The sequence below is a fragment of the Stomoxys calcitrans genome, chromosome 5, assembly GCF_963082655.1.
Source record: "Stomoxys calcitrans chromosome 5, idStoCalc2.1, whole genome shotgun sequence".
NCBI lineage: Eukaryota > Metazoa > Arthropoda > Insecta > Diptera > Muscidae > Stomoxys > Stomoxys calcitrans.
The window spans coordinates 67,732,646-67,750,169 of NC_081556.1; the positions used below are offsets into that span (position 1 = coordinate 67,732,646).

Below are 17,524 nucleotides of genomic sequence, written 5' to 3' on the forward strand. Positions count from 1 at the left end.
GAAAATAATTAGTTTATGGAGTTAATAACCACCTTAATTAACTCCTTTATAGGATCGATTTCAGCAAATTTTTTAATTGAATGTACAAATTTCTTAATTGAACCTAGTTTTAATTTTTTCTATGTAACCACTGAAGTTTCAGTTGAAGCCAGCCTTGAAATAAATAAATCTCATTACTGGCTGGCTTCCCCATATTTGCAAATTTTGCCCATGAACATTCCACTAAGGAACAGGGGCAAACTTCTCACATATCAATGAGTGCAGTCCGATTCAAGTTTAAGCTCAGTGATAAGGGGCCTCCTTTTTATAGCCGAGTCCGAACGGGGTGCCGCAGTGCGACACCTCTTTCGAGAGAAGTTTTACATGGCATAGCACCTCACAAATGTTGCCAGCATTAGGAGGGGAAAACCACCGCTGAAAATTTGTTCAGGTGGTCTCGCCAGGATTCGAACCCAGGCGTTCAGCGTGAAGGCGCTTCTGCAGAGAAAATAGCCTCATTGTAGGAGCGATGCCAATGCACTTCACCAGATATGGAGAAGTTCGAATATCAACGAAAGGGATGAGCTGCTTATCGAAAATATTACGAGTTGCAATCTGTCGATTTGTAATAAAGGAAGTAAACCGACCTTTATTACCAGGGACAAGCAGACGGTATTAGATATTACCTTTGTAACAGAGAATATTAGCGGAAGGAAGACTTGGATGACCACAGCTTCTTTGATCATAGTTATAATAGTTTCAGCCTTGCAGAAAACACTGCAGAAATGTTCCCTCGTCTAAACAGAAGAAAGCGGATTGGGATACATTTCGGCACATATTCTGCACGACTACCCCATCTAGACCAAAAAAGGAAGTGGAAACTGCGGAGGACATAGACACAATGGAGGACCCCAGAACTGGTTGGTCGGGGTTGAAGGGTTGAAGAAAATGGAAGCCACAAAGGCACCACTCCATTCGGACGTCTAAAAGGCTGAGCTAAGAAAATTCAAGGGCGAGCTGAAAAAGGCTCAGAACAAATCCTGGGTTGATTTCTGCATCTTCATGGAGGATACATCTTAGGCCTGTAAGCTAAGGAAAATCCTATCCTCGATCCATATTACGGTACATTCAGAAGTCAGAAAATATATGGACAAATTTTAGGGAGGAAACACTAGAACTGCTCGTTAATATAGATTTCCCGGGAAACTCTCCAACAACGTGACGCCAGAAGAGGTTGTCACTGATATGCATTCGTCGAAGGTTATTGGGGAAAATGTGTTTGAGTCAAAAATGCTTTGGGTGATAAAAAGACTTGATCCCGTCATGCCCTGATGAATTTCCACCACTGGCTTAAAGAGATTAACTCTGCTTGTATCAGCATGTCGTACATACCTATGGAATGAAAAGATACGAAGGTCACTTTCATTTCAAAAGCTGGAAAGCCTTACCACACGAAAGCGAAAGATGGTCGTCTTATTAGTCTTTATGCTGAAGACTCTACAGAGGCAATTAAAAACATCGAAATGAACATCGTCGAAATTTGGGTTGTGTGGCGCTGTTCTATGGATTCTTCCAAGGTATGTGTTCCTCGGAAATTAGTCTTCTGATTTCAGACTTGAGGCTGTTTGTCAGAAATACGAGGCTACCTAGAAGGTGGCGGCGGTTTGTAATCGATTGGTCAGCTGATCGAACCATATACTAAAGAGAGAATTCGTTTTTCGCTCGAACGGTTTGTATGTGGTCAATAACAATACTCCCTCAATAAACAATGCCGCCTCTTCTCTCACTCCGTTCCTTAACTATCTTCACCAACACAACGCACTGCATACATAGGGGAATATGAAGGGTAATTTTTTAGCTATTATCTTTTTGGCAACACTGGTTTGAATAGCTCACGCACATTTCGTGTTTTGTTTCACTGACAAACATCTATAGTTTGGTCTATAATTTAACCATGAATCGTTTTACAAACCAACAACGCTTGCAAATTATTGAATTTTATTATTAAAAAATGCGTGCTCTGTTAAGAAAGTTCATCGCGTGCTTCTTATATCGACGAAGTTAATTTTTGATTCAATGGGTACATAAATAAGCAGATGTCGATTTTGGAGTGAAGATCAGCCAGAAGCATTGCAAAGCTACCAATGCTTCCAGAAAAAGTCACGGTTTGGTGCGGTTTATGGGCTAGTGGCATCATTGGATCGTACTTCTTCAAAGACGATACGAATCGTAACGTAACTGTGAATGGTGAACGGACCAAAATGCAAAAGCTGGACTGCATGACATTTGGTTTCAACAAAACGGTGCCACATGCCACACAGCCCGCGTAACAATGAACTTATTGAGAGGCGAGTTCGGTGACGTTCACGTTTGGGACCGTTCAATTGCGACTTAAGGCCTTTAAACTACTTTTTGTAGGGCTATGTTAAAGATAATGGATGTACAGACAAGTCCGCTTCCATTGACGTGTTGGAAGACATCATTCGTGAGAAACCGGCCCAAAATGTTGGAAAAAGTATGCCAAAATTTGACTAAGCGGATGAACCATTTCAGTCGGGCGCATGAAATAATCTTCAAACATTAAATTATATGGACCGTACCATCGATTTTAATAAAGATTTCAAGCATTCCTGAAATTTTTGTGCCTTTTTCTGAAAAACTTTCCTATAACTTTTAAAAAATCACACTTAACAACGGTAGCACATCTGGACATTGTAGGTGATTTCCGTAAGGTAAAACCGACGTCAATCTTACTACCGTAAGAAAGTTTATTAACAACTTATTAATAAACAAGTAAAAGCGTGCTAAGTTCGGCCGGCCGAATCTTATATACCCTCCACCATGGGTCGCATTTGTCGAGTTCTTTTCCCGGCATCTCTTCTTAGGCAAAAATAAAAGATTTGCTCTGCTATTAGAGCGATATCAGGATAGGGTCCGGTTTGGACTACAATTAAATTATATGTTGGAGACCTGTGTACAATGTCAGCCAATTCGAATAAGAATTGCGCCCTTTGGGGGCTCAAGAAGTAAAATAGAGAGATCGATTAATATGGGAGCTGTATCGGGCTATAGACCGATTCAGATCATAATAAACACGCATGTTGAGGGTCAAGAAAAATTTCATTCCAATCGGATAAGAATTGCGCACTCTAGAGGCTAAAGAAGTCAAGATCCAAGATCGGTTTATATGGCAGCTATATTTACAATACCAACCGACCTACACTAATAAGAAGTATTTGTGCAAAATTTCAAGCGGCTAGCTTTACTCCTTCGGAAGTTAGCGCGCTTTCGACAGACAGACGGACGGACGGACATGACTAGATCGACATAAAATGTCGCAACGATCAAGAATATATATACTTTATGGGGTCTCAGACGAATATTTCGAGTAGTTACAAACAGAATGACGAAATTAGTATACCCCCCATCCTATGGTGGAGGGTATAAAAATGCAGTACGGCTTGGGATCATCAGATCTTAAAAAGATGGGTCAGCAGAGGAACACCACAAGGAGGTGTACTGTCTCGTCTGCTTTGGAATATTTGCTTTGGTGTACAAGTGGTTGCGTATGCTGATGACGTGGCTATTGCGGATAGGGGAAAGTTTCCCAGCACTCTTAGAAATATACTTCAGGAAGCTCTACGCGCAACAGCTAAGTGGGCTACCGAAAGTGATCTAGGCGTAAACCCGTGCAAGACAGAAGTAGGTCTTTTCAGCAGAAGATACAATTTGTCTACAGTGGCACCTGTCTCCTAGGGAGGAGAGAATGTTTCATTTACTGAAAGCGCAAAATACCTGGGTGTTTTACTGGATAGGAAATTGATCAAATCCAACATTTTGCAGAGGGCAAGAAAGGCAACTCTTGCCCTATACACCAGCAACAGAGCCATTGGCAAAAGTTTGGAGCTTAAACCGCGTGTCATGCACTGGGAGTATATACCCAGTACACTTGCCTGACTTATAATGCTTTATGTGTCTGGTCTGGTAGACGGTGCTTTAAAAGCCGACCTAGTGTTTTATACTCAGCCGGATCCAAAGATGGTTTGTTTGTGCACCACATTCACACTGAGGACGACACCATCTGATACACTGAATTTAATGTTAAATCTAAAGCCTCTGGACAATGTAGCCAGATAAATTGCTGCGAGCACTACCGTGAGGCTAAGGGAACTTTCTCTTTGGTCATGCGGCGGCTACGGACACTTTGTTATCCTTGATTCAATTCCCGATGTTCCAGGCAATATGGATTACACATTGCCTGAGCCGCTTTTTGATGAAAAGTACTGTAACATTATTACTGATAGAATCGATTGGAACTACAATATCCCTGGATTAGAAGTACCATAGACTTCTTCAAGGATGGTTCCGAACTTTACAACACGGTGTGTTTGGGGTGTACTCTGAAGAATTTGGACTGGTCATGTCGAGAAGGTTACAAAAACGTCTGAGTCTGAGGGCAGACTGCCACTTTAACCCAACCATACCATTCGTTTTAGGGTTTTTGGAAGTTAAATAGGATTCGTACTATTCTTCCTAAGATTTTTGACTTAAGTCGAACAAGGCGACCTTTCAATTAATACAAATTTTTTAGATCGGCCTATATGTCAGTTTGGGCATATTTTTTCGTTCTCCACACACACTTTTCCAAAATAATAACAAAATCTATTTGTACACTACTCCAAAATTATTTTATTTGAGTCCCATACAGTCTCGTTCAGCCTGTATGTTTTGGTAGTAGGCGGCCTCCAGATATCTTGTACATCATCATACTCTTCTAGATACATTTCATTTGATACACATATTACCCTAATTGATAAGCATGTCCTGTTCGGGTTTTTATTTAAAGGGTGGAATGTCCACTCAGACAACTAGAGTAGAATTTTTTAGATCAGCTTCGCACTCTACTTATAAAACCTTTCCTTTGACATCTATACTGTCCCAATTGGTAAACATGTTAATTGGTTTTATGGGTTAATGCGGACCCAGTTACTTCGTCATTGTCATTGATTTTAGATTCGTTCTCTTCTTCCAAAAACCTTTATTTAATAACCATATTGGCCCCATCCATTAAAATGTCTCGTTAAGGAATGTTTTTTTTAGAGAGGCGTCTCCAGTGACGTGAGACATTTCCAGGGATGTAAGTTGTCTCCTGAGACGTGAGACGTCACCTGGGCCAGTATTATATCATATTAGTACTTTTTTCTTAAACACCTTTCACTTGTGTACCATATTGCAATAAGCGGTCTACATGCCTACTTTACTATCGAATATCTTTCATTTGAGTCCTATATTGTCATGGTTGGTCAGCATGACTATTTAAGGGAATTTTGGGCGTGGCATGCAGGTTTTTGGAAGCAAAGAGAGATAAGAAGATTAGTAAAAACCAGAACAATTATCACTTTGTGTCCTAAAGACATTAAGTCCTCTTTTGAATTTAATCACAACCAAATTTAAGAACAATCTAATTCCAGGAGTTTATATAACTCATCTTTTCAAATTTCATCAAAGTCGGATAAAAAAATGAGCCTTGTGTGTCCTCAAGAAGTGGTATACAATTTCGTATAAAACGTCTAAAACCAACGACAATTGCATCTTCTCAAGCATACTTGTTTTTTTCTCCAGCACACTTGCCTTTTCTCAAATACTGTGTGCAGTGTGGTTGAACTATCATGGTTAATTGCTTGTGTTGTCGACAATTTGACAAGACCACACGTCTTACTTTTCTGCGCTCACATCACACTTAATATTTATGAATGAAATGTATCAAGTAAGAACCGTATTAAGTTCGATCGTGCCGATCTTTGGATATACTCATCATCTTATTTTTCTATAACTCCACTACCATATCCATAGTTATATCCAAGTATAAGCTGGTCTGCATCATATTTGATTCAGGTGTCGAGATCTCATCCACAAGTCACGGTTTCAGCGACCTATATTGGAAGAACGGGCAATATGACAGTTATATTTAAATATGGGTCGGATGGCGGGAGCAACTCACTCTTCCAAATTTCAGAGAAATCGAATAATAAATGAGCTTTTTATGAGCAGCTATATTCAAATAATATCCGATTCAAAAATTATTCTGTTCAAGACCTGCGTATTGAAGGAATACGGATCTGTGCGAAATCTTAGATCGATATCTCTATTTTTGAAGGCTGTAGCGTGATTACAACTGACGGAAGGCCAGATGGACAGACACACGGAAATATATATATATACTGTGTAGGAAATGAAATGGATATTTCGATGTGTTGTATTGTTTTTAAAACTCCGTAACAATCAATATACAAAATTGTATTTACTGAACCCAGGATGATAATTAGCGAGATCGGTCTGAGGCAAATTATACCCTAAAATGGGCTTATGTAAATTTTGCCGATCTAGCACAGATGTCGAACTTATTATTCCAAATTTCAACGAAATCGGTAAAACTAAACAGACAAATCGGGGGTTCAAACTCAACTCGCTTTTCCAAATTTTAGCGAAATCAGGCAATAAATACGGTTTGTAAAGACTTAAGAACTAAATCGAAAAGTAGCATCTATGGCAAACGAGTGGAACCCACTGTTTCAATTTTCAGCGAAATCGGAAATTAGATACGATCGGTCTTCAACTAAACCATATTCTGTTGGACATCGGGAACTCTAGTGTGACTCACTTTGTTATAGAACTTGATATTTCAAATTTCGCAAAATCAGGCTAGAACTGTCCATATGGATAAGAGAAGAACTAGACCCCGATAGTGATGGAATTACTTCCTGATTCGAAATAGGTATTTTCGTCCGTTCTTGTGGCCATTTATTCTTGTGATCAAGGTACAAGTCGCAAGGTGTTTGGTTTTTGGATTTTTATTTTTTTTGATATAGCGCCCATATATACATATATCTTTCTCCGATATGCGCTATTATTGCTAAAGTAACCCCAATTTTGCTCAAATCTTTACAAATATTTACACAGGTTGTTCTATTTTATGTCGCAATATGTATAAACATTTTCATCAATATCAGATCAGATTTAGACATAGGTCCCCACACATAACTTTCATCAGACATAAGGTTTTGCTCAACACCTCAATTTTGCACGAAAATTTCTTTATCGATCAGCTGGTTTTACAAAGCGAAATCAGATAAGATGCAGACTTAGCAGCATATACATCATGCATTTAGCATGCTCTCGCATTGGCTTAAAACTAGTTGGTTGTTGTTGTAGTCACATTCATATGTGGAGGTAGCGATCCTCGTCAAGCTCTATTAAGATCGATCGCCGAGGGAACGTTATGTTCTTTAAGTTAGGTTAGGTGCACCCATAACTCGCATTGTCATATCGAACATCATAGGCACTCAGTATTTATCCAAGCGCCGATGCCGTCCAACCTCTCTCAATTTGGTATATTGATGTTATATAAAAAGGCAAATTTGCCAATGTAATGCAAATCCAAATTTGCCCATGAACATTCCATTAAGGAACTGGGACAAACTTCTCACAAATCAATGAGTGCTGTCCGATTCAGTTTTAAGCTCAATGAAAAGGGACCTCCTTATTATAGCCTAGTCCGAACGGCGTGCTGCAGAGCGACACCTCTTTGGGGAGCAGTTTTACATGCCAAAGTACCTCACAAATGTCGCCAGCATTAGGAGGGGATAACCAACGCTGAAACTTTTTCTGATGTTTCTTTCAGGATTCGAACCCAGGCATTCAGCGTCATAGGGGGAAATGCTAACCTCTGCGCTACGGTGATCTCCAATTTGCCAATGGATCATGCAAGAACAGAGTGGATACTTTCCTATAATAATCTTACCAATATTATCCAAATTATAACCATCCAAGGGTGATGGTTATAACAAAGATCGGCAAGGCAATCTATGTGGCTCCCAGGTCCTATAGACCTATTAGCCTTATATCCTTTCTACTCAAAACCATGGAGCGTAAGGTAGATAGAATGATAATTCAATACCCAGCTAATTTTTTTTTTCTGATACAGTCAGCCTATTTTAAAGGGAGAATCATCCTGCTCGAAGTTGTGCATAGAGAATCATTCGATGCTAAGATGTTGGCGGTAGGCATTGACATCAAAGGAACTTTTAACAATGTGAGGGCCGATATACTGATCCAATTATTATACCAGTATCAGGTGGACCTGGTCCTTATGGACTGGATGAGGTATATGCTCAAAAACAGGTGTATATATATTTTGTCCCATGACATAAGAATAAGGGATAAATTGGCATGAGTGACCACCTTAAAAAGCCTTCTAAGGACGATGTTATAATATATATAATAATTAGGAGTCCAAATCAGCTATGCAAGAAGGACGAAGAGGGGTATGCCTGTTTATAAGGAATAAGAGAGTGGATCAATGCAAAGCGCCACAACAGAACGAATTCGGTATGCGACAAGGTCATATACTTGGAATATAGGTTGGGTTAGATAAAAAATAATTTTGAAAAACAAAAACTTTTGCCGAAAAAACAACGAAAATATTTGTTAATTTTTCTGCAACTATTTATTTTGAATCTCAAAGCCCGAAATAAAAATTTGTTGTTGGAAGGCACTCTTTGCAAGCCAACGATATTATTCATAAGCAAAACAAAAAAAAAAAAAAAAACACCATGCGCTTGCTTGTTCTTATTCGATAACTGCTTGCTCCCGGTTTTTCTCTCTGTTACTATCTGTACTATCTAATACCCTAAAAATCATTCTATTAATTTTGCCGCCGCGGAGATTTTAACTCATGATCTCATGGTTAGAAGGAAGGTTGGGAAGGTTGACAGATGTTGAGTTCTAGTTTCGAAATGGGCTGTCAACCGGAAGATAGTACGCTGGCAATAGTAGGAAATGATCCACTCTAGTTTGAAATATCAAGCTTTGTACATAAAGGTAACATTTACTTTATTTCAAATAATTGTTTGTATTTTGTTGATCATTTTATGTTTTTTTTTTTGCAATTTCGCTGGGCTTCGGACCTAGAATTATAAATCGGTAGCTACTATATATGTGGGAGGTAAATATATTAGTATGTTACGAAGGAATTATAAAAGTTATTGAAAGGCAGAAGTTTGCGATTCAGAAATTGGGAGCTTTAATCTATCATTGCTTCCAATAATTTTTATTTGAGGTTTTTTCGTGAGAGGAACACATTAAACAGCATCCCCTGATTACATTATTCTGACCTTGGCGATGTTTGGTGCAACATTGCGTATGATTGTCGCAAAATTGGTGGTATATTTCTTCTTATAGACCAATACGTATACGCCACCAAATCATAATCAAACATTCCTCGGCTTAGACGAAATTATGCAAAAATTTGAGGGTTTTTGACATAGAAGTCTTACAAATCATTGTCGTATACAAAATAAGTACCAACAAGGGAGTCTTTAAAAGAGATTCACCAAAAGGTTGTCATCATTACCTGGACCATTACCTAATAATGCAGAATATATGAAATAGACGTATTATCTAAACTAGTCTACAATTTCATTGTCAACACATTTTTTGTCAAGAGTGAATATTTTTTCTTTGATTTAATTTTTTTTAAATATCCAGAATTTAGCAAGAACAACAGGACTGCGGTACGTTTTTGACTGGTGAGTCATATACCTTTTTTAGTTTTATTTAAATATTCACTCATTTTTACATTATTTATTTACCCAGTAACGCCATTATTGCATCATGTTGTTTTTTCTTATTCACATTTTTTTTAATTAATTCTATAGATAATAAATACTCTTACAGACTAATAACAATATATTTACAAATGTATTAACCTAAGAAATTAAAAATAATATAATTTTCCTTTTTAAATGTTCTCGATCCTCATGTAGATTTTTCACATCTTTCAGTTGATTAAATTGATAACATAGTTGCCGAAAAGGATCATTATTGGCATGGCTATAATAAGAAATTTCAAAAGATCAAAATATCTGGTAGGTCTGATAGGTCTGAGAGGAATGTTAGAGAAAACAAGAATCTATTTGACCATGAATTAATTTAGTCAAAAACGTAATGTTTAACATGGCTCTGGGGCTATTTAATGTAGGAAGCTTTATAAGATTTAATCGGTACTCAGACGAAGGTAATGAACTTCTGCCCCACCCATTTCGACGGAGACAAAATAATAGAAATTGTTTTTGAACCGATTCTATCAAATCAGAATGAATATTGTAGTACGGATCCCATACCTCTGAACCGTATTCGAGATTACTTCTGACTAGCGACGTAGTTTTTCGTCACAGAGAAATCATTGAGTTCTTTACTCCAGCGTTTCATGAAGCCAAGAGCACCACGTGCTTTGTTTACAACCATTGAGATGTGTTGACGGAATTTTAAGCGTTGGTCTAGAAGAAATCCAAGGTCCTTAAAGCTATAGACTGCTTCAAGTTGATTGGAACCCAAAAAAGTAGCTAGTTTTAAGAGAGGTTATTCTTGAAAATGATATGTGTTTGCATTTGGAAATATTAAATTCCATAAAGTTCTGATTGCACCATTCGTAACGAGTATCAAGGTCATACTGAAGATAACACTGTTCATCAGAGTCTCTCGTCGATCTGAAAATCATTAATTCATCTGCATATATCACAATATTCGAGTGCTTCGAAGTAAAAGGGACATCGTTTATGAACAAGCAAAACAGCGCAGGGCCAAGATGACTACCCTGTGGAACACCTGAAGAGACCACGATTGATTCAGAAACTGCAGTACCAAATTTAACTCTTTGAGTACGTCCAGTCAAATAAGATCTGATCCACTTTAGTAAAGAGCGACTGAAACCAATAAGGTCTATTCTTCTTAACAGAAGGTTGTGGTTGACTTTATCAAAGTCGGTATAGATAGTATCCGTTTGATAGCGTTCCCTAAAGCCATCGCTGACCAAACAAATAAATTCTAAAATATTCGTTATCGTTGATTTCGATTTCCCGAACCCATGTTTATAAGGAGACAATATAGAAGAGACTTGATGTGAAATAGTGTCAGTCAAAATTTTTTCCAATAGCTTCGGAATAGCATTCAAAATTGAAATGCCCCTGTAATTAGAAACCTCATTGCGATTTCCGGCTTTAAATAGCAGTCTTATATAAGATTTCTTCCACAATTCTGGCAGATATCCATGCTTTAATGAACTGTTGAAAAGTGTACAAAGGGGAAAGAGCGCATTGCTTTAAAATGTCCGATGGAATTCCATCTGGACCAGGATTAAAAGTTATCTTCAGTGAACTTAAATCATCAAGTACTACGTTTCCGCCAATCCCAGAGACGTCTATAAAAGCTGAATTGTTGATTATGTATGGATATGTTGTACATAAATCATAATAATTATCTGAGTAAGTAGTGGTAAGAAAATGTCTGCAAAGATGTCGGCAATACCTGAATCGTTATCAGCTACTTTAATTTTATATCTAAGAAAGTTCGGTAAACTATTACAACGGCACTTTGAATTCACAAATTTGTAAAAAGATTTAGGTACTGCTATATCTTTCCGACTTCTTCTTCTTTTTCTTCTTTCCATATCAAATTCAAACTCCGTTATGCAAGGATAGATAGCAAATTTTTGATTTAGTTGCATGCAGGATATATTTTCTCTAGACCAAGAAATCCGCACCAAAACCCTGAGCACGGCCGGTGGATAAAGGTAGCACTACGTCTGGGAAATACACTTGATGAGTTCAGCCGTTACACGCTACAGAAGCGTAATTAAACCAATACTAACTTACTCCTCGGTAGTTTTGGTGGACGGCGAGGGAGAAGAAGTGAAACGTAAGGATATTAAAGCAGATTCAGAACTCATGTTGTCTTGCCATTGTTGGGGTGATGAGGACTGAACATACTACACTCAGAGAAATTTGTAAATAAAAACAGCAAAAATGTTTGCTGTAATAACAAAAGTCTACCGAAAACGAGACAGCAGTAACTTTTTGCTAAAACAGCAAATATTTTCTGCTATTTTCAAACAGTAAAATGTTTATAGACATATCGACTTCTCGGTGTCAGAGATTAAGAAGAAGCGCAGAGCATCAAGGCGCTTGGAACGCTATTCTAAGTTCAGCTAATGAGACAAATGTGCTGTCATAGCCGATTAAAGTAAAGTAAAAAATATTTATTGTAGGCTAAAAAATTTCAAAAATACTCTCAAAACTTGTATTAAATTGAAAGGACAGCAATTGAAAAGTATGTTGAATAACTTTTCATAAAATTTAATTAGCTAGTTATGTTAATTATGTAGATTATGTGCCAATTTTGTAAAAACAAAATTATTGTAGTTACACTGTACATTGTTTTTAATAATTTTTTTAATATTTTTTTATGTTATTTTTAGATTTGTTTGAAAATTGTTATTTCTTATAATGTTTATAAATATTAATGAAACATAAATTATAAATATTTTGAAACAGTATTCAATCGCAATAACTTGAAAACGACCGTTCTGTGATATTATTAATAAGTTTAGAAGTTATAGCATTCCCCCAAGTGTGCAATTACTTATATTATTATATTTTCTAGGGCGTGGGGGATTAAAAAAATTTGGCGACACAACCCTAAAATATTTGATTTTGTTAGATTTTAAGATTCTAAATTGAGCACAATTGAAAGTTTTAACACTTTCTGCTGTGTTATTTGGCGACTTTAGGGACTTCGGCGACCCAAATCTCTGAATCTGCTAAAGCTATTTGCCGTTGCATACATGAAATCAAAGGCCAGTTTCTTTTTAACATTTTATGTTCAATAACGAAGAACGTAAGTAGTACTGAAAGTCCTTAAAAACGTGCAAGGCAACCCTTGTGCTGATAGTCAGTCTGTCGTTTTTTGCAATTAAGGTAGAGATCGCATTTATTATCCAATCATCGCGAACATTTGCAAAAAATTGGTTCAGATTTTGATATAGCTCCCATATATATAATTCGCCTGATTTACACTTAAAAGAGCGTAGTTAAAATAACTCTGGACGGATATGCATGAAATTCGGTATGGAATGTTGTATTACCCACCTAAACGTATCTGCAACTTTTATAAAAATCTGTTCAGTTTTAGATTTAGCTTCTATATAAAGATAGTAGCCGAAGTTGAATTATTGGGCTGTAGTGACTGTAGGTTAAAAACTATAATGGGAACTTTATCCAAGTCTGAACCTATTTTCATAAAAATTTGCATAGGCTTTCAGAATGGTAATACAACATTCCATACCGAATTTCGTACAAATCCATCGAAAATTGCTGTAACTACGCCATTATATATATATATGGAATCTATATCTAAATCTGAACCGATTCCTTCCAAAATTCATAGCATTTGGTCTTAGACAGTGATATATGCAAATTTTCCTGATGATTGAATAATAAACGCAAACTCTACCTTAATTGAAAAAAACGACAGATTGACTATCAGCACAAGGGTTACCTTGCACGTTTTTAGCGACATTGGCTTCATTATCTCGAATTCGGTACTACTTACGTTATTCGTTATTGATATATGACACGGGCAAATAGCTTAAGCCGTTTCAGAAATATGGGTCGCCGAAGTCGACATCGTTTTTTCCCTTTGAGATAAACCCACCCTAGTGTTGTATAGTCGGCCCCGCCCGACTTTTGCCTTCCTTACTTTTTTATCATCTAGCTGGAGATCGCATTTTGGAAAAAAAATGTTTGGATCTTTAGTTATACCCACCTATTGAATGGGGGTATACTAATTATCAGCTTTAGCAAGCATGAGGTGTTTTTCATGTCTGCCAACATCCGTGGTATAAAAGGTCCAAATCGGTCTATAACCTGATATAGCTTCAACATAAACCGATCTCCTGATTAGTTTTCTACGATCCCCAGAAAATTAAAAGTTTTGCCCGATTTGGCGGAAATTTTATTGTAAAGTACGCATGTGCCCTTAAGTCGGGTTCCCAAGATTCGGACCGACCGAACTTAGCACATTTTACTTGTTTCGCATTAAGCGAAATTCACTACAAACAATTATATACAGACTTTCACGAAATTTGGTACGGATTGTTTAGTTTTATTTCCCTTCTGAACATCTTTGAATAAGTCCAGATAAATATGCCGCCCAATAAACTCTTAATTTAGTTGTAGGGTATAATAAAGCGGCACCACCTGATTTTCACCTTCACCTTTTAGGGATTTTTTTCATTCGTTGGTTTCATTCTTCTTCAAATTGCTTTAAACATTTTGTTCAAAATTGAAAGATTATTCTAATAGGATAGGTTCTCAATGAAAAATGTTGATGTTCACACGTTTACATACATCATAATATTGTTTAGTATATCTTTCTTCATCTAAAGACTCTTTTTCAACTTGTGCCAACACACTCACCTGTTTGTGTCAGCCGGTCAATGGCGTTCTTAAACACTTTGATGCTTGTTCTGGCGAATGATATGAGGTAATGACGTTACGAAGGTTTGGAGGTTTTTGATTGTTAGATTTGTTCTTGAGGTTTCGGTCTTAACTGCTGCAAAAGACTAGAGGATGTATCGGTTTTGTTGCATTTTGTTTTACAATTTTAGAACGCTGCTTTTTAATGATGTTTCAGTTTGCAGTGTGTACGACTAGATGACAGCAATGATGTTGTAGTTTTGATCTTCTTTGACTTTTTGTTTGTTTATTCTCTCCCACTCTCGATCATGCTCTCTTGTAAGATGTGATTTTTTATTTTGTTTTCATTAAATTAACACAATTTTCACTTTTTATTTATAAAGAATGTTGACGACAACACTAATAGCTGGTACAACCACAATAGCAAGAACATCAAACCAAATAGTAGTTATAACAACAACAACACCTTCATCACTTTTTGATTGGATTTCATTTGAGAAGACCGAGAAGACGTATACGACAAATTCGACGGACGCAACGCAAGACGACAGCAGCAATAACAAAGCACTGCTCTCACAAGTTGCACAATAAATAAGGCAAATCCAAGTATGTATACATTCATACAAACATTTGTACATTCGCCGTCGTCACACGTTTAAACCGTAATAAGTCTGTAGGTCGTCGATATCTACGTAAGTAGGTATGTACGTGAGTAAGTTTGCAGCGCCGCCAACTGTGGGGATGATACTTACATTCCGAAACAAATTCTCATACGTACGGATGGACGGTGCGCACATACATACATACACATAAGGTTACTAACTCCAAACGCCCGCCTGACCGCCGCACGTCCAATCCACAACCATCATCCGTCCGTCCACCAGAGTTAATATTCGGTTGCTCTCAGTGTGCATACTTCGTTCGCACTTAGATAAGTATGAAAATGTATGAACCTTTTGGTGTTCGTGCATCTGTGTCTGTCGAGTGTGTGTTCGAACGTTTGTAGATATACCTACGGATGGATGGATGGATAAAAGTCTGGAGTATTTATGAATTTTCTATCTATTTATTTGCTTATATTATTTTGGTGAGCGGCGGTGGGCTTTGTGTTGAGAATTTCCCGCGAACAAACAGAGAACACCGAGTGCCGTCGATGCGTATATGTATGTATGTACGTATGTATGAATGTTTGTACGCATACATACATACATATATGTATGTGGGTACCTACGCGTATCTCATATGCGAGTGAGTGTGATTGAAAAAATTGGCAAAGCTGCAAGCTGTTGCTTTATTTTGTTATTTTGCTGGTCTGCTTTTTAATTTTATTTTTCTAGATTTGGCGACGCGAGCCACCGAGCTGAGCACGTAAGTACACTAGATTTTATTATGGTTGTGAGATATCTCTTTTGCTTTATTATTATTGTTGTTGTTGCTGTTATTTTTATTTATTATTATTACGATTTGATTATTGCGGTTAGTGCGAGAGGCGCGTACGCGTGTGACAACAAGCACAGCATAAATGTGTGCTGCTTACGCTTAGAATCAACAGATTCCGAATGCGCGGACCCAACTGTTGGATACATTTCTTCTTCTTCGTGTTTGTTGGGACAAACTACATCACCTTGGTGCACAAAGTCGACGGTATTCGGTATCGGTATCTAAAAGTGGGAACGCATATCTATGTGTCATGTGTGTATGTGTACGTAAACGACAAAAATGTTATGGGGTGAACAGTTGAACACTTGTCGTTCCGTCGTCTTCTCAATAACGAGCATTCGGTTGGGAAATTCAAAAATCGGTGCTTCATTTAACTCTCGAAACCGTCCAAAGCAACAGCCCACTCTCTAGCTTGTTATATTTTTTGATATTGTTACATTATTTTTTTATTTATTTTTTTTAGTATAGAACATTTCTTGTTAAAATAAAAAAAAATAACAAAATTGCAAACATACAACTGTGGCTCATTCTCTGAGTTACGTTACGTTTTTACCGTTGTCTTTATTAACTTGTTAGTATTTTGCACTACAAATTCCCATTTGTACGGAATATTGGATGATAGAATGGAGGAATAGCCGTCCTCTAAGAAAGTGGATGGAGGAATAGAGAATGAGAGAGCGAGAGAGATGTGTAGCGTACTCTCTTACTCTGTTGTTTAGAAATTAGGTGGAATGGAAGAATAACAGGGATGATATAGAATGTTGGCATAATGGTATTAAAACTAAATTCCATGGTACTATTTGTAATCAAAAGGTACAATTTTATACTCAATCGGTCATGAAAAAAAAACTAAAAAACAATAGTGTTAAATACTTTTTTAAAACATTTATTTTAAAGAAAAAATAAAAATTTTCGAAAAATCATTTATTTAATCTACTTTATGTATATAACAACTAATATGATATTCCTATTTTTTTAATTTTTATTTATTTTGTTGTGCATTAGACTGCTCTTAAAAAAAGAAGTTACATACTTTTTATTTCTTCTAATCATGGTCCCATAGAACATCATTCCGACCACAGTACTAATATAACACAAATACTTTAGTAATAAGAAATGATTTTTGCTAATGCCGATAAGTTATGCATCTTATGCAAAATTTTTTGAGTCTTCAATATACATATGCATTTGTGTACATAAATAATGAAAAATTTTTATTCTCGAAAAGTACCAATTGACTCGCTGGAGTACCATGGTACTTTATATATTTAAAAAGTATCAAAACAAAACCAAAGTATCAACATTACCATCCCTGAGCAATAGACGTCCTCTACGAAAGTGGATGAAAGAATGAGATTAACTTCTTAGTATTTTGGCACTACAAATTCCGATTTGTGCGGAAAGCCAACAGGAATGGTGAAAGGAACGGAAAAAAGTAAAAACCAAAGTTGCCGTTTTGAGCTTCTTCTTAAGGGTTTGGTCAGATGGACGGCTCATTTCGATTTTTGTAGATTTTTAGCGAAATTGTATTTTTATACGCACTACTTCCGGATAGAGTTGCCAACAGTCCAAATGTCTATCATGATATTGTCTTCAAAGACTTTAAGATAATTTGAATTTTGTCACCGATATGGCATTTTTTTTACATGTCTTGCATATTATCTGTTTTCAAAATTTTAAAAAGTCAGTATTTTTTCATTTTCAAAGTTTTTTGCCTGTCAAGGTTGGTATTATATTCGGTTTTCGTGGTGAAACTTCATATAAAAAAATTAAGCAGAAGATATTGATGAAAA

General features: G+C 36.8%; 1 protein-coding gene across 2 annotated transcripts in view; it reads right to left on the minus strand.

Moving 5' to 3' along the window:
• The window catches only part of LOC106092497 (high affinity cAMP-specific and IBMX-insensitive 3',5'-cyclic phosphodiesterase 8-like), a 287,871-nt gene extending 271,714 nt beyond the window's left edge, over window positions 1–16,157 (minus strand). The window contains exons 1-2 of one of the 2 annotated variants that reach the window (XM_059370600.1): window positions 15,523–16,144; window positions 14,292–15,303 (exon numbers count right to left, since the gene is read on the minus strand). The gene's annotated coding sequence lies outside the window, so the exon portion shown is untranslated. Of the gene's footprint in view, window positions 1–14,291; window positions 15,304–15,522 lie in introns of both variants that reach the window. The other variant, XM_059370601.1, reaches the window with a different exon arrangement.
• Window positions 16,158–17,524: the final 1,367 nt, after the last annotated feature.